The sequence below is a fragment of the Chiloscyllium plagiosum genome, unplaced genomic scaffold (genome assembly GCF_037043375.1).
Source record: "Chiloscyllium plagiosum isolate Xiang-an unplaced genomic scaffold, Cpla_swu_hap1 HiC_scaffold_38, whole genome shotgun sequence".
Lineage (NCBI taxonomy): Eukaryota > Metazoa > Chordata > Chondrichthyes > Orectolobiformes > Hemiscylliidae > Chiloscyllium > Chiloscyllium plagiosum.
In genome coordinates, this window is record NW_028270176.1 from 45,699,187 (window position 1) to 45,717,974 (window position 18,788).

The 18,788-nt window shown below is 43.3% G+C and overlaps 1 long non-coding RNA gene across 2 annotated transcripts in view; it reads right to left on the reverse strand.

The window, feature by feature from the left end:
* The window catches only part of LOC148139476 (uncharacterized), a 229,115-nt gene that overhangs the window by 163,388 nt on the left and 46,939 nt on the right, over positions 1-18,788 (reverse strand). Inside the window, exon 9 of one of the 2 annotated variants that reach the window (XR_015753549.1) lies at positions 12,137-12,409. The exons of the other annotated variant lie outside the window; for it this stretch is intronic. This is a non-coding gene — a long non-coding RNA (uncharacterized LOC148139476). Of the gene's footprint in view, positions 1-12,136; positions 12,410-18,788 lie in introns of those variants that run through there. 2 annotated transcript variants of the gene reach the window in all.

The following is an 18,788-nucleotide window of genomic DNA, read 5'->3' on the forward strand; positions in this document are numbered from 1 at the left end:
TGCCCCTTACCACTCAATTAATAAAATGAGTGCAGTTGGAGAGGGAATCGAGGAAGCTGGATGAATTAAACCTCTCCCAACGCAGATCACGGTTATGGCAAAATGTATTCAGATATGGGAGTGTGAAACTGAGGAAGGGACCATTCTGGGAGTTGCCACTTTAGAACAGTTAGGAACAACTATTGATGTGGAAACACGAACTGTAATATGGGAACAACCTAGCCAGCCCCGAGACAGGAAGCAAAGGAGAGGCGACATCTCCAGAGTAGTTACCTTGCAGGGAGACTTGAACAATCAGGGAATCTGGGGAGTTATAGCTAGGACCCAAAAAGCAGTGCGGGTAACTCAAACAGGAATTTGGGTTATTATCTGTAGATCCTGTAAAGATCGAGGGCCCTCTCACTCCCCACACAAACAGAATCCAATCAAAGCTGGGGCCAGGAGGCAGTAATTGTGACAGTGACAGATTGAGAGAAGCAGGATTTAGTCAGACTGACAGTATCCCAGACTAACTCACAGAAGCCGGACGGCTCATCCCACCTCACTATTGAGTATACCTCCCTCAGTAAATACGCCACTAAAGAGTATCCTACATTAGCAAACCACACCACTGTATTTAATGGATTGAAATCGCAACAGGATATAGTCACAGCCCTTTATATTGTGAATGGGTTCTGGTCCATACCTGTGGACCTGGAACCCCAGAATAGGCTGGAATTTACTGTCTGAGGAAAACAGTACTCCTGGATCCAGTTACCTCAGGGATCCCACAATATTCCACTATATCCCACCGATATATGGCTGATGGTGTTAGTCACATTGATCTTACCAACACCTCATTACCTCAGTTGGTGAGAAAGAACATATCCAGATATTAAACAGAATATAGGGTCACGTCAGGCAGGCTGGGCTTAAAATTAACCCACAGAGAGTGGGAAGGTCGAGAGAGACGTACCTGGGACATCACATCAGGGAGATCAAATCAGGAAGGAAGAGGGGAACATCCCAGCGGAACGAGAGACCATGATTTCAAAACTATTCACCCCTCCACCGTGAAGGAGGTAAGGCAAACTTTAGGATTGATTAATTACTGTGGGAATTTTGTGGAGAATTCTCCAGAATTGGCAGAACCATCAAAAGCCCTGACAGAAGTACGGACATTAGCCAGTGTCAGGGATTCAATATGTACACAAGACAGTCAGCATGCCTTTGGTATTGTTCATGACCATGTGTTGGCCTGTGCTCGGTAAGGGTATATCACCCTGTCTGGGGGCCACATAGAGCACGAAGTACAGGTCAGAGAGTTAGTGGGAGCAGCTAACTATCCAGTGAAACGGCAATAATGATGATGAGAGCTCACGGGAAAGTAGAAACCCCACACCAACGTCATAGAGAGTATGTGGGTAAGGCAGGTAAAATACTGACTGAAACAGTACCGACATTTGGGGAAGTGGCAGTGGCAGTAGCTACAGAAGCGAGTAAGGAAAGTTTAAAGACATTCGCAGATACAGCCCCAAAATTGAGAATAATTTCATCAATAGGCTTATAATTCTAGAGTTGTATTGAAATCAAATTCCACATCTGCGGTGATGGGATTCGAATCAAGTTCCCCAGAATATATCCTGGGTCTCTGGATTAACACTTCGGCAACGATACCACGGGGCTGTTACCGAGCTACAAAGGGACGGTTTTAAGGGTGGAAACCAAAACCTTGATCAAACAGGTAGAAATTAAGCAAAGCTGATAGAATGGAGGAGAATTGAAGGGAATGGGGAAGAGAATGACCAAGTTTAGGTTCAAGGCAGCTGAAACTAAAGCCACCAAAAGGGAGGAGAATAAAAGAAGAAACACACACAGCTGGAATTGGATAAATGCAGATACCTCAGGGAGGTGTGGAACTACGCAGGGAAGGCCCGGGTTGGTTTAAAAGCAGTGAACCAAATTTGGAAATGATCTTCCTGAACATAATATAGATCAGGTTAAAACTGAAGTAGGTGTCTTACACAACTTGCTGCAAGGACACAGACAGTAGAATCTGAAGTGATCATGAGTATATGGAGGTAGAATGTGGGAGACAAGCTGGGACTGTATTGGAGAAGTTACGGTGAGAGGCAACAAATGCTGCATGGAGGGTTTCAGCAACTGATGAACTGACGCTCATTTCAGCCATCGGAAACTGAGCAGGAGACCACCATCTAATCGGACAGAGAAACTGATCAATCGGCCCGCAACTGACGGACCACGTGGCTGTCTCTGACTCCAACACAAGTGAATGGAAACATTGCTCAGAGCCTGTTTCTGTAACATTCAACACAACCAGGAAATAAAAAAAGTGAATAATGAGCTGAAAACAAGGAAACTGCTCTGTTAGATTCAAAATCATTCAATGCTCAGTTACTGAACATTATTGACTCTCAGAATATTCTAACCTGCAGAATCACAGTAAAAGGGGAAAGTAAACAACATTCTTGGCAAAGATTTAATGAACCAACTGCTTGTATAAAATCAGCAGAGAACAAAGGGGCTGAATCCTCCACAAACTGACAAACACAGGTACCATCAGTTTTATAGATAGACAATGAAATCCTTCAGAAAAACACTTCCCAGTTTATGGTGTGTGGTAGCCACCATTCTCAGACTGAACTGCCACTTATTTCCTTTGAAAAGTGTCTCTGTTTCCCCTCAGAAAAGCAGATGTGTCGCGCACTTACAGACTGACTTACAGACAATGGAAACCTGATCTGAAACTCACAGGTTAATTAAGCTATTAGTGACAGTGCATTGCACACAACAAGAGCTTAGAACACAACAGATTCTAGTGAAACCAGCAATGCAATGAAAAAGATGAATAGTCTTTATAATCATGCAGCCTCTCTCAATTAAATAATCCCAGTCAACTTCCAAACACTTTAAAACTATTAATACCAATGTATACATATTTATTTCCTTTCCTAATTTCCTCCAAAAAATATATCTGACTATTCTCTTCAAAATATATTTTAAATGGTCAATTCATAATCACAATTCATTTCCAATTATTCTTAGTACAAAACAACTTGCAAACTAAAGCAGTTTTCATGTTAATAATGACACTGGAAACTTTGTTATGTAGTTTAACCATATTTCCAAATATTGGTTTGGTTCATTATTGTAGTGAAGCTAAAATTAAAGTCTTTTTATTTTCTCTGATATCCTTCCATTACTTTATTCCCTAATAACAACGCCCATGGTGTAATAGGTGACAAGTATTAAATAAAATTGAATTTTCATTGCAAGAACTTGTACAAATAATCACATATTATTCAGTTCATTCATTGTCGTTGATTATCAGTTATTTTCACTGTATGATCACATTAAAATCACTTAAATAATCACAGTAGAATTTTCACCTCTCTCGATATGTAAAGTGAATATCAAATTATTAATGTTTCAAGTCAAACCAAATTCACATTTTGCTCTGTTTTATTCCAGGAATGACAGGATGTGTTATTTTATTATGGGAAACAGGAACAAGTGAGGACTTAAAGCCAAAGGGCCAGGTGGTAGTAACAGTGGGGGAGGTACCGAGTCTCCCACTCTCCTCAGAAGGCAGTGAGGAAGGTGACACTGACTGGAACAGGTTAGATGACAAAGCGCCCATGTATGGACAGAGGGACGGCAATGGGTGGGATCACCCACCTCACTGCAAGGCCCAGAAGGCCGTGTCTATGGCACCGCTGGGCATCAAAGCTCAAACTTGGACAGACAGGAGGGGGCAAGAAAGGGAACTGACAGAAACTAAACCTGAACTATTTACCCGGCTAAACAACAAGTGTTGGTGAATTAATACCCTGCCTGATAGAGAAATGGTAATAATGGGCCTTATTGGGAGAATACAGATGAATTAGTTGAGGTACAGTCTCACCAATGATGGTGTTAGGCCAAAATCTTTTAGGCCAAGATGTCCTGACGTGTACAGCAGAACCTGTCCCTGCAATGAGAGGGTGAGCCGGTTCCCCCCAGTTCACAGCCGATCAGTGCCTCCAGGCATTTACAGATATTACAGGGACACACTGGGGAGAGGACAGGATGAATGGGCTAAAATAACCTTGGTGACTCAGGGAACCAAGGGTAATATCGAGGATCATACAGTGAGGAAACCTGAAGTATGTAAGGACTACAGGGGATTACCAAACCCCAACCTGTGATGCTGATATCAGTTTGTTGTTTTTAAACTGGGACCCCATTTAACTGTGATTATAAACATGGGACTGCCAGTGGGAGATAATTCTAACCACATTCTGAATTGGGCCATGAGAGCTGCGGCAAACTCAGAAACACAGGGGATGAGCTGCAGTACACGGAGGGTAACCAGACCCACAATGTTACAAGTGAAGCATGAAAGGGCACATAGCCAAGGAACGGAGGCAGAGAGAGGGAGATAGATGTTCACATTGTGTGTGTGCATGTGTTCACGTAGGCACATGAATATTCATTGATGCTGTGTTTGGGAACCAGCAGAACATAATATTAATACAGGAGCATCTATATCAGTTACCGATACGGATTTGCCCCTCACCCCTCAATTACTAAAATGAGAGCAGTTGGAGAGGGAATCGAGGAAGCTGGATGAAATAAACCTGTCATGCAGATCATGGATATGGCAAAATATATTCAGATATGGGAGTGTGAAACTGAGGAAGGGACCATTCTGGGAGTTGCCATTTTAGAACAGTTCAGAGCAACTATTGATGTAGAGACACAAACTGTAATATGGGAACAACCTGGCCAGGCCCGGGTCAGGAAGCAAAGGAGAGGCGACATCTCCAGAGTAGTTACCTTGCAGGGAGACTGGAACAATCAGAGAATCTGGGGAGTTATAGCTAGGACCCAAATAGCAGTGCGGGTAACTCAAACAGGAATGTGGGTTATTATCTGTAGATCCTGTAAAGATCGAGGGCCCTCACACAAACCGGATCCCATTAAAGCTGGGGCTGAGGAGGCAATAATTGTGATAGTAACAGATTGAGAGAAGCAGGGAACAGTCAGACCAACAGTATCCCAGACTAACTCACACAAGCCGAACGGCTCATCCTACCTCACAATTGAGTATACCTCCCTCAGTAAATCCGCCACTAAAGAGTATCCTTCAGTAGTCAACCACACCACTTTATTTAATGGATTAAAGTTGCAACAGGATACAGTCTCAGCCCTTGATATTGTGAATGGGTTCCTGTGGACCTGGAAAGGCAGAATAAGCTAGTATTTACTGTCTGAGGGATGCAGTAGACCTGGATCCAGTTACCTCAGGGATCCCATAATATTCCAGTATATCCCACCAATACATGGCTGATGGAGTTTGCCGATTTAATCTGACAATCACCTCATTACCTCAGTTGGTGAGAAAGAACATATCCGGATATTACACAGAGTATTGGGTCATGTCAGGCAGGCCGGGCTTAAAATTAACCCACAGAGAGTGGGAAGGTAGGGAGATATGTACCTGGGACATCACATCAGGGAGATCAAATCAGGAAGGGAGGGGGACAATCCCAGTGGAACGAAAGACCATGATTTCAAAACTATCCACCCACACACCGTGACAGAGATAAGGCAAACTTTAGGATTGTTTAATTATTGGAGGATTTTTGTGGAGAATTACCCAGAAATGGCAGAACCATCACGAACCCTGACAGAAGCATTGACATTAGCCAGGGGTCAGGGAGTCAGCATATACACAGACAGCATGTCTTTGGAAAAGTTCATGACCAAGTGATGGCCTGGGGTCTGTGAGGGTACATCACCCTGTCTGCGAGCACATAGAGCATGAAGGACAGGTCAGAGAGTTTGTGGAAGCAGCTAACTTTCCCAGTGAAGCAGCAATAATGAAGATTATAGCTCACGGGAAAGTAGAAACCTCACACCAACAGGGCAGTGAATATGTGGGTAAGGCAGGTGAATAGACAATAGGCGCAGGAGTAGGCCCTTCTGCCTTTCCAGCCAGCACCACCATTCATTATGATCATGGCTGATCATCCTCAATCAGTATCCTGTTCCTGCCTTATCCCCATGACCCTTGATTCCACTAACCTTAAGAGCTCTATCCAATGCTTTCTTGAAAGTATCCAGTCTAGGCTTCCACAGCCTTCTGGGGCAGTGCATTCCATACACCCACCACTCTCTGGGTGAAGGAGTTTCTCCTCAACTCTGTTCTAAGTGGCCTACCCCTTATTTTTAAACTGTGTCCTCTGGTTCAGGACTCACCCATCAGCGGAAACATGCTTCCTGTCTCCAAAGTATCCAATCCTTTAATAATCTTATAAGTGAAATACCGACTGGAACAGTGCAGACATTTGAGGAGATGGCAATGGGCGTAGCTTCAGACGTGAGAGAGGAGGTTTAAAGATATTCCCAGAAACAGTCCCACAACAGGAGAAACAGGAATGGGAAAAGGATGGGGCAGTAATAGGACACGACAGAGTCTGGATGATCCAGCAGTGCCACTACACTGTATAAGACAAACATTATTAAAAACATATCATGGGCTGGCCCATATTGGGGAAGATAAAATGCAATATCAGATGATCCACTACAATCCTTGCCTGGAACAGGGAGAAATACAGCAAGGTTTTGTCGGAGGTGTGTAGTCTGTACACAGTGTGAGCCAAGGAAAGCAATCAGGATAAAATGGAGGCAGCAGCAGGGACCCAGGGGCCCATAGGAACAATTACAGATGGATTTTACACACACACCCATCCCAATCCCAGGGAAGGAAGCCCTACTGGGTTTTAATAAATAGGTTTACTCAGTGGGCGGAAGCATTCCCCTGCAGATTCTGACCAAGGGAAAAATGTTACAGGGAACATAGCGAAAGAGCTATGTGCCCTGTTTGGTACTGAACAGAAATCCAATCCCCCATACCACCCCCAGAGCTCTGGGACGGTAGAAGGAATGACGCAGACACTGAAAGCTAGTCTGACTATGGCTCTCTCAGAGACAGGACAGCGATGGGTTAGAGTACTCCCCACCAGCCTAATGAAACTGTGGACAACCCCTGCAAGGCGGACGGGGCTGTCCCCCTTTGAATTAGTGACTGGATGGACTATGCAGATGCCACAGGGTATGGTAGTGGGGGGGGGGGGGGGGGGGGGGCAGAGACATGTGGTAGTGGCTGGCTGGAGATGTGCAATGACAAGGATAAGGTTAAACCATTTTGTGTAAGAACTGGCAAAGCAGCTGCATGAGCTGAGAGATTCCGAGACTGGGAAAGGGAACATGGAAATATCCAAGCTGACCATTCCAAGCCCTGAAGTTCAGGTCAGGGGGAAGATATTACTGGAACGTATTAAGTAAACACATCAAAATGCTGGACTTATCTGGGGGAGACAGAGAGAGACCTCTCCCATCATGTATTAGTAAGGAGCTCTGAATAAACGTTGGTCATGCTGCTCAGCACAGAACTCAAGGCTCCTCTTTGATATTTCTCCCAGCAACAGTTGTGCAGGGGCATGTTGCTGGCTTGAGGTCTATGGCTAGTGCTGTTCCACAAGAACCAGAACTGAGACATCTGTTGCTTGTAATGTATATAAATGAAAAGTTTGAAAATGTAAACGATTTAATTAGCAAGTTTGTAGATGGCACAAACTGTTGAAGTTGTGAATCGTGAAGAATGATGTCAAAGGATACAGCAAGAAAGAGATGAGTCAGAAAGTTTTGTGGAGAAATTGCAGATATATTTTAATTCAGACAAGTGTGAGGTGATGGGTTTTGGAAGACACATAGCAAGAGGAGTGTATACAATAAACGGAAGGGTCCTGAGCAGCACTGATATACAGAGGGATCTTCAGTTGCAAGCTGAAAGGTCCCTGAAAGTGGTGAAGGAGGTGAATGGCAGGCTTGGCTTCTTTTGTCAGGGAAGTGAATATAAAACTATAATCACGCCACCTTTGGGGTATTGTGTGCCGTTTTGATCACCACATTATAGGTAGAATGTAAAGGCTTTTGGGAAGGTGGAAACAGGTTTACCAGGATGTTGCCTGGATTGGGAGAGGTTGGAAAATCTTGGATTGTTGTCTTTGGAAAGTCAATGGCTGTGGGGTGACCCCACTGGCACAAACAGAGTTTGTAAACCATGGTTTACTACAGAAAGTGCATCTCTTGTTAAGGAGAAGAAAGAGGTTTATGTGTTGATGAGGCAAAATGGTACAGATGAAGCAATAGAGAGTTATAGATCAGCTAGGAAGGATTTAAAGAGAGAGTTAAGAAAAGCAAATGGAGGACACGAGCAGTCTTTAGCAAACAGAATAAAGGATAAGCCTGAAATTTTCTATAGGTATGTGAAGAATAAAAGAATGATTAGGGTAGGAATAGGGCTAATCAAAGACAGAAGTTGGAAGCTGAGTGTGGACCCTGCAGAGATCGGAGAAGTGCTAAATGAACATTTCTCATCGGTGTTTACACAGGAAAAGGAGAATATTGTAGAGGACAAAAATGTGGTACGAGATATTAGACTAGAAAGGATTGAGGTTAGTTAAGCACAGGTGTTATCAATTCTAGAAGGAGTGAAAGTAGACAAGTCCCCTGGCCGGATGGGGTTTATCAGTGGATTCTCTGGGAAGCTAAGGAGGAGACAGCAGAGCCTTTGACTTTGATATTTGAGTCATCATTGTCTATGGGTTTAGTATCTTAGGACTGGAGGATAGCAAATGTTGTGCCCTTGTTCAAGAAGGGCAGCAGAGATGACCCAGGTAATTATAGACCAGTGAGCCTTACTTCCATTGTAGGAAAGCTTTTGGAAAGGATTATAAAAGATAATAGTTGTAATCATCTAAAAAGCAACAATTTGATTTCAGATAGTCAACATGGTTTCGTCAAGGGCAGGTCGTGTCTCACAAACCTCATTGAGATTTTTGAGAAGGTGACCAAGCATTTAAATGAGACGAGGGCAGTTGACGTGGTATACATGGACTTCAGTAAAGCCTTTGATAAGGTTCCACATGGTATGTTGATGGAGAAAATGCAGAGGCATGGAGTTGAGGGTGATTTAGCTGTTTGGATTAGAAACTGGCTTTCTGAAAGAAGGCAGCGAGTGGTGGTTGATGGAAAATATTCAGTCTGGAGCCCAATTACTTGTGGTGTTCCACAAGGATCTGTTTTGGAACCACTGCTGTTTGTCATTTTTATAAATGACTTAGACGCAGGCATAGGTGGATGGATTAGTACATTTGCAGATGACACTAAAGTATGTGGAGTAGTAGACAGTTTGGAAAAATGTTACAGGTTGCAGGGGGATTTAGATAAACTGCAGAATTGGGCTGAGAGGTGCAAGTGGAGTTCAATGCAGCGAAATGTGAGGTGATGCACTTTGGGAAGAATAACAGGAAGGCAGAGTACTGGGTCAATGGAAAGATTCTTGGTAGTGTGGATGTGCAGAGAGATGTCGGAATCCATGAACATAGATCCCTGAAAGTTGCCACCCAGGTGGATAGTGCTGTTAAGGCGGCACACGGCGTGTTAGGTTTCATTGGTAGAGGGATTGAGTTCTGGAACCGCAATATCATGCTGCAACTATACAAAATGCTGGTGCGGCCACAGTTTTAACATTGTGTACAATTCTGGTCGCCCCACTACAAAAAAGGATGCGGAAGCATTGGAAAAGGTGCATAGGAGATTTATCAGGATGGTGCCTGGTCTGGAGGGAAGGTCTTATGAGGAAAGGCTGAGAGACTTGAGGATTAGATATGGTAGACAGTGAAAGTCTTTTTCTTAGGATGATGACGACAGTTTGTACGAGAGGGCAAAACTACAAATTGAGGGGTGATAGATTTAAGACAGATGTCAGAGGCAAATTCTTTACACAGAGAGATTGGTAAGTGTGTGGAATTCTCTACCAGCTAAGGTAGTCAACTCAGCCACATTAGGGAGTTTTAAACAATCCTTAGATAAGCTCATGGATGATTTTGGGATAGTGTAGGGGAAGAGTTGAGAAAATTCCACAGGTCGGCGCAACATTGAGGGCCGAAGGGCTTGTTGTGCACTGTATTGTTCTATGTTCTATGTTCTATAATCTGAATCTTTTTCCAAGGTAGAAATAACAAATTCTAGAGGCCATAGATTTCAGGGGACAGGGGGAAATTTAAAGAAAATAAAAACCGAGAGAACAGCAGATGCAGTAAATCAGAAACAAAAACAGAAGCTTCTGGAAATGCTTAACAAGTTTGGAAACATCTGTAAAGAGAAATCAGACTTCACGTTTCTGAGGAAGGAATCCGAAACATTAACAGATTTTTATTTTATCAGATGCTGCAAGACCTGCTGAGTATTTTCAACAACATGTGAAAGTTTAAAGGGAGTTACGTCAGGCAAGGTTCTTATGCAAAATTTGGTAGATGATTAAAATGTACTCTCCTGGGAGGTGGTAAAAGCAGAAACAATCACAATGCTTAAGAGGCATTTGGACAGGCGCATACGCTGGCAGAGGTTGGCAGTTTTATGGATCATGTCCGGGCAGGTGGAATTAGTTTGGAATGGCATCATGGTCCGCACAGACATGTTGGGCCAATTATTCCAGTGCTGCACTGTTCTGTTTTCCAGGGGGTAGAATGTGTGGAGCGAGAGATAATATTTTGATGGAATATGCTTCTTCAAGGGTTAAACATTCCCCTTATTTCATCAACTGAAGGCCTGTACTCATAGAATACAGACAGAACACCTCAGAAGGGGGAGGCTGATAGTATCTCAAAATAGAACCTCTTCCAGCCACACATGTGGATTCTCCCGTAACCCCAGACAGAGGAATTTTCCCTTTCCAGACAAGACTGAGAGCCCTGTGCACAACCCTGTTAAACTGCCTCCCACTCCCATTATCTTACCTCCCCTCCATATGACCATAGGTAAGTGAATCCTCCATTTATTGAAGGAAGAACCCTTCTGCCTTAATCTCTTCCCATCAACACATAATCATGAACAATATGATAATCAATTTCTGTAATCCATTCACACGTTATCACAGGACATCGTCATTCATCAAGATTTGTAAGGTCATAATTAACTACTGTAAACTATCTGTTGACAATCGCCCATGTGACTGATATGCCTTTGTCTAATTCCTATTAAATATACTGTCTCTGTGGGTAAGGCAGAGATTAATGAAGAAGAGTCTCTACAAGTAGACACTCGGCTACTTTAGAGACGCTTTCAAACTCTCGCCGGCTGTCCAATAATAAAGCTACTGCTGTTGCATCGTCTGGATTTGTGGAACAGAATAGGCATCAACTATGAAGGATATGAGTGATCTTCAGTCTGTGGCGTTCAGACTTACTGGAGTGGTTCACTGATGAAGAAAATGCAGTCACTGGATTGACTTGAAGAAATTGCGACTTTCTTTGAAGTGAAGAAGTTGGATATATTTTTGATAGAGCTGTATAAGATTATAACAGACCTAGATATAGCAGACAAAAATATCTGTATTTGGTAGGTGATGGCACAAGAGTTAAGGTCAGATGTAAGGTTTTGAGACAGAGGGAGATAAGCAAGTGTTTCTGCTGACTGTATTGGCTGGAAATATGCAGAACATGTTGCCTATTATGGTGGTGCAAGTAGAGAAGATCAATGATTGATAAAAACAATTAGATCAGTTCTGATGGCAATAAACTTGCAGAGTTTGTGGTACGTAGGGGGGATGAGAATATTGGATTCTGCTACAGAGAGCCAGCTTGGATTTGATGGGCTTCTTTCTGTGCTATAATGCATTTTATTTGGACTTGCTTAACTTGCTCTGGTCACTGATTAAGTTGTTATTTAGGTAAATCTACTCAGTGTTCCTACTCAGACCAATACAGGCTGTCCCTCCATAGCAGGGGATAATGTTTACTGTTTATACTGGGTTCTTGGGGTGGGGGGGGGGGGGGGGGGAGGGTGCGGGCTAACGGTGTGTGTAACAGTCTGCGAGCATTTATCTGAAATGGCAAAACACCAGTGCAGCCACACTAGGGACCGACTCTGGAAATGTGGGGAATGCCAGAAGGGAATTATTTACCCATCCCACCTGGAAACTGGCCAAATCAGTCAGACTGGGGAGAAGGTGTTCACCTGCTGTGTGTGTGTGTGGTGGTGGGGGGGGGAGTGTGGGAAGGGATTCACTCAGGCATCCATCCTGCTGAGACACCAGTCAATTTACTCATAACCACAAGTTGAAGGATTTTTCTCTCTTGTTCACATCAAGTAATGAACAATGGTTTTGGCAGTTCATAAAGTTTGGCATATAGTGAACTTAGTTTTGGAAATGTTCACAACATCGTTGAGCATGCAGATTCACACTGGGCAGAGACTTTTATTTTCCTTTATTCATTGCAGGAGTTGCATGTTGATGGGCTATTGACATCCATCTCGGAACTATGTATTCTGGGCTTTGTTTCTGATGCCTTGTTATCTATTGGGGATAAAAACAGTTTCAATTAGCTTTCTGTGAAATGCATGGCAATCAAGTCAATCCCATAACTCTCAGGCAGATTAGTTTCTTTTGAATGGCTCTCCATCTCCCCAACTTCCTCCATCCTCACCCCCAACAGTACAATAATCTCACCGAGTCTCTTTGTGACTCTGAATGAGACAATCTGATCAGCTGCTTCTTTCCATACTCCTATGTCGGGTTGGATCTTAAACTCCCCTTGCTGCAGTTGTGATCCTGCATCATTGTACAGAGTTGCTCGTATTTCATGTCTTGGCCTTTCAGTGTTCATGATACTGCATGTAGCTTCTTGTGTATGGGGCCGACAGTGTAAGAGTTTAGCTCTTTCCTTCCACCAACAGCAGTAAAATTGTACTCCAACAAAACTTACAGTAAAAGCAGCATGAATACCTAAAAATGAGGTGTTAACCTGATGAAGTTCCCAAAGAGGACTACTTGTGTTCCTAACAGCATAAGCACCAAGTGATAGACAGAGTGAAGCAATCCGGGAAACAACAGAATAGATCGAAGATTTGCAGTCCAGTCATGGACTATTGTCAATGAAGTCAGAGCACAGCTGGAGTTCTGAGAACAGTTCTCTTCAAGATATTAACCAACAAGAATGTCAGACTGGGATTAATTATCATAAAACTCAAGTCCTTTTGATATTCATATATTTACAATCAGTGTTCAATTCACCAAATGTAGCTGAAGGTAAAGATAACCTTCAAGTGATTGTAACAGTGGAGACATCTGAATACTTGATCAGCAAATTAAAGCCTGTTGTGTTTAGATAGTAATAATTTTAAAGATATTTTTAAAAAGTAAGGTGACTTGAGTATAATGGAAGAAGTTGATTGGTGGGTAGCTGATAATCTTGTTTTAATCTGAAGTTAATTTAGGATTAGTTAACAAATAAACACATGGTAGGGAATCCCAGCCCCATGGAGTGCACATCCAGTTCCATGTGGGAAATCCAGGACACTTCTTGTGTCAGCGACAACCACAAGAACACGGAGGTGACACGGGAAATGTCAGGAATACTCGTTTGACAACAGCTAAAGTACTGCACACATTTCTGATTCCCACATTCCAGGGTTGGTGTGATCACACCAGAGAAGGTACAGAGGAGATTGATCAGAATGTTTCTACAATTGGAAATTTCTGCTCTGAGAAAAAGTTGGATAGGCTGGGGATGATTTCCGAGGAGGATGAGCTGAGATTTAATTGAAGTGATAAAATGCTGAGGAATCCAGATCGAGTGGATAGGGAGGAGCTATTCATTAACAGAGAGGTCAGAAACTGGAGATTTTAGATTGAAACTAATTCTCAGAAAGAAGGGGAGGGGAGACTTCATTTCACTCGGAGATGGTGAGTCACTGATGGGGTGGCAGAGGCAGTAACCAGCATCACATTAGGACAAAAGGTTATGGATGTAACTGAGATGCTGGAACATGCAGGGCTGCGGACTAAAGTCTGCAGAATGAGATCAATGTGATTTATTTGACATTTCTCCAGCATATTAAACTCAAGTCGAATTTGAGAATTTATGAGAATCATTAGACTTGATATCCAAATGTCGGAATAAATTTATCAGAAAGTTACAGCACAGATTGCGGCCACTTGGCCCATCCTGTATGTGTTGGTTGTAATAGAACTATCCAGGCTTTACAGCATTCTGTACTCACCACTGACAGCAGCAATTTCAGACTGTGAACTCTGCCCTCGATATTATTATCTGTTTTTCAATGTGTTTCTTTGACAGCTGCACACCTTGTTTCCTAGTTTCAATCCCAGCCTGAACCCTATTCCCTGTGGCCTTGAGGGACTACGATTTCTGCTGTTTAATCTCTCCTGCCTTCCCCTGTGTGACAGACTGTCTGTTTGTCCTTGTCTCACCCCCACCTTGCTCACAACCTGTTAAATTTCTGATGGTTCCCAGAACTCTGTGACTTCACTGTGTTCCCTGGGTCAATGGCACGTGTTTTGAATTCTCTTCATCCAGAGATAATTGGAAATCTTTCTGGTTGCAGTTTCCCCCAGATTTTATTTTTAAAAACAGACCATTTGTATCAGAGTCAAATATTCGTGAGACATCATCCACAATTCCGAGCATTTGGATGTAATCTGTGACCCTCCCACAGATATGCAGGTTTGCTCTATTGGCTGTGCTAACATGGCCTGTAGTGTGCAGGTTTAGCGGGTTGGGTTAGCCATGGTAAATGAGAGGTTATGGAGGTAGGGTGGGAGAGCAGGTCATTGCAGGCTTGATGGACCGAACAGCCTCTTTCTGCACCTATGGGATTCTGTGATTCTAACTAGTTGTGATTGTCGTCACGTTTTCCTCATGCCAGGTTCATTCAGCTCAGGTACACATGCTGCCTTTGTGTTTCTGTGGGTTCTCAGTCAATCCTTTCCTTCTGTTTTACATCAATTTGCACGTGAGGGTGAGAATGAATTTTTAAATACAAATAGTCCAATCGAAACCCGCACAGGTCAGGAACTGTTTCTGCTGCTGACATCACTCACAAGGAACAGGAAAATAAAGGTTCAGTCACAAAACTTATAGGAACACAGAGGTTCTAAACACCAGGAAAAGCTAAACAGCTTAAAACTCTTTTCTCAAGAGGAGGCTGAGAAACAACCTGGTACAAGTAGGAAGCTTTGTGCCTGTGTTTTCAGAGATTTGTGGTTGAAATAATTGGGATGGAAGCATGTTTTATTGCCCCAGGTCATCAAAGGTGCAATCTAAACGTGCATCTTTCTTTCTGTCTGTGTTAACAATCAGATGGACAAGGTCAATGTCTGAGTGTTTTTCCAAATCCCTGATTGAATGTCTCCCCCCACTAACTCAGGTGCCTCACCACTCACTGGGTCACGGAAAAACTCTGCCGTTACAATGAGAACGGTCTTTGCTGTCACCGCTCCTCGTGCTTCCGCCTAATCCCCACTTCTCTTCATTAAATCCCAGCTTCCTCTAGCCCACCCACATGGGCATGTTGAAGAGCATGACAGGAGATTGGATTGAAACTGAGAATTCAATAACCAGAATGAAAGAGGAAGGAGGAAATAAACTGGGTTTGTGGATCCCAGGGGATACAGACTCCAGACTGAGTCCTTTGTGGGCATTCCCGCAGTAATACGAGACAGCATTCCATGATGAGAGTTAAACCCGGGTGGCAGGAGAGGGAGCCACTGAACATTAGCAGGTTTAGCTCAAACACAGGAAGTTTGCTCAGTCTTTAACAGTGTGTAAGACATGGATGTAAAGTGAGCAGCGAGTGGAAATGTTGACACAAGCTGCAGATGGACAACTTTCACTGGAAGAGGAGGCGGCCATTCAGCCCCTCAACCCTGCTCTGTCATTCAAAACTCGCTAAACTCATCAATAAACTCCTCTGCATCAGACAAGATGAATATTGAAAAAAACTAACCACCTGCAAATGCTGGGAAATCAGAAATAAAAAAAGAAATTTTCAGCAGGTCTGGCAGCATCTGTGCAGAGTGAACCTTTCGAGTCCAGTGACCGGTCAGGTGACCAGCTGCAGCTGACCATTCTGCCTTTTCTGTAACACACTCTGCAACAGGTTCTGGTGCGAGAGGAATGAGACTATCAATAACAACTGAGAAAACAGGAGGACGTGCTCAATCAGAATAAAACACATTTTGGTTTTACACTTTTAATTCAACTGCAAAAATTATTCATTATCATTACATAAATAATAGGCCAGAAATCAACTCTTCATGTCATTGGGTCTGGGAAACTGTGTTAATTCTAACCTGATCCAGCAGACATGTGAATCTGGACTCTGAATAATGGGGTTCACCCTGGACCATCTTCTGGGCAGTCAGAATGGATGACAAATGCTGCCCCGGCAAGTGATGCCGTGATCCCATGAACAAACAAAATAAATCCAATCGCTGTGGTTACTTGTGAACTCGCCGGTGTTTCATCAAACTGGATATCTGAGTGAATTGCTTCCAATCCTCAGAGCAGGTGAATGGTCTCTCCCCAGTGTGTATTCGCTGGAGTACAGTGAGGCTGGATGGTGTCCTGAACCCAGCCGCACAGTGAAAGCAACTGAATGGTCTCGCACTGGTCTTCTGTGACCGGGAGAGATGATATTCACCATCCCAGGGGACACTCGGTAAAGATACCTCCAAAAGGGATCTAGTGAGAGTAGACCAGGAGAAACTGCTCTCTTTCATGAAAGAATCAATAATGAGGAGGCACCGATGTAAAGGGATTGACAAAAGAAGCACATATAACATGATACAAAGGGTTTTCATGCAGAGAAAGTTTATGGTCAGGAATGCACTGCCAAAGAGTGTGGTGGAGTCAGGTACAATGAAGAGGATAGAATTGAACAGAACAGTTATTGGAAGAGGACGAATGGAAAGGTTTATGGGGTAAGGGTAGAAGAATAGCATTCGGTGAGGTGATCAGCCTCCTTTTGTGCAGTAACAATTCTGTGGACATTTAATTCTGAGCCCTCTAGGGAAATATCAGGGCAGGGTTTGTAAAGAGGTCAGATTGAACGAGGGTCTCAGTGAACAAAAGCAAGACGCAGATACAGAGAGGTTTTAGGATAGATTCAATCAAATGTCACCAATTTGCACGGCCACCAACAATACAGCAGTTACAAATGGGTTTCAATAAGAGAGTGGAATTAGAGTAGCAAATAAATCTTGAACATTTATGCAGCTAAAGGGATGCTGCGTAAAGATACCGCTTAGTGCTTATTTCTATCAAGACATAACAGCCAGGGCGCACATCGTCCTATATCTATCCTATTGAGCTCTTGAAGAATTTTGTTCATTTCAAGTGTTTCTTATTTTAGTCCTCCAGATAGTTTCATGTCCTCAATCTCTCCTGACAGGACAAAGCTGTTGATAGAATTCAATTCACTGGGGAATATTACTGACTGCTTCATGGATTGGAATTGGCAATTGAGACTGTAAGGTTACTGTATAAACTATCTTCAATTGTATTGCCAGATTGTGGGGCTTTAAGAAAAATAACAACTTACGGGCATTGAGTGTCAGAGCACCTACTGTTGTGTGGGCATCCTGTTTAGATACAATCTATTGATAATTGTTAGAATCAACTTATACCTACTCCATAGAAGTGGTCAGAGCATTATAATGGTCATCGAAGCTGGTAACACATTTCTCAGGGGTTAAAATTCGTATATGATAGAGTAGGAACGAGTTTGGCTAGTAAAATCCAGTTATTCAAAATCATCCTAATTGACTTTCAGAAACAAGTGAGAGAAAGCCACATTATTGCATTAGTCCAAATTTAGAATTTCAGGAGAACTAAAGGGAGAGCTGGTGTTGGGAGCTGTAGTAATGAAGGAGATAACTTTGTTTTACAGACAGAGTTCACAGATGGGAAACTCAGCTTTAACATCACATTTAACGCACCCAATTCCGGAGGTCCCGAACATTATACGTAATATGGAAGGGGAAAGCAGCATTCCCAGCCCAGAGAAACCATTTGTGTTGTGCATGTGGTTGAGGATTTAACTGGTCATGTGATCTGGGAAGACACCATTCTGACGGGACCAGGGTGAAGTTGTGTAAATGTGGGGATTGTGGGAAGGAATTCACTTACCCCTCCCAGCGGGACACTCACTGACACAGTCACACTGGGAAGAGGCTGGTCACCTGCCCCATGTATGGGAAGGGATTTACTCACTCTTGCAATCTGCTGAGGCACCAGAGAGGGCACAGAGGATTTAGACTCTTCACCTGCTCCATGTGTTAGAAAGGATTCATTCAATGCTCTCTCCTGCAGAGACATCAGTGCGTTCCCACCGGGGAGAGGCCATTCACCTGCTCCATGTGTGGGAAAGGATTCACCCAGTCTTCTGATCTGCTGAGACCCCAGTGAGCCCACTCTGGGGAAAGGCCATTCAGATGCTCAGTGTGTGAAAAGGGTTTCAGTGATTCATCCCTCCTGCTGATACACCAGAGGATTCACACTGGGTAGGAGTTGTTTAACTCTCAGTGTGACAAGGGATTTGCTGCATCTTCAATATGACTGAGAGCCCAGTGAGTGCACACAGGGAAGTGGTCATCCCCCTGCTCCGTGTGGGGTAGAGTTCACACATCACTGCAGGACTCTGATTCTGCAGTTACTGTTAATCAGAATCAGGAGTGGACCTTGTACATGATGACACTGTTGGAATATTGATGTTGTTGTTGGTGTTAACCACATAACTGGGTTGGAGTTGACTGAATTTATATTGCCACTTTCTGAACCTCAGGATGTCTCTCTGAGCACAAGGCGACACAAACAGCAATGTGACAATGAGCAGGGATCATCTGTTTTGATTTAAATTGGGATTGAAGCACC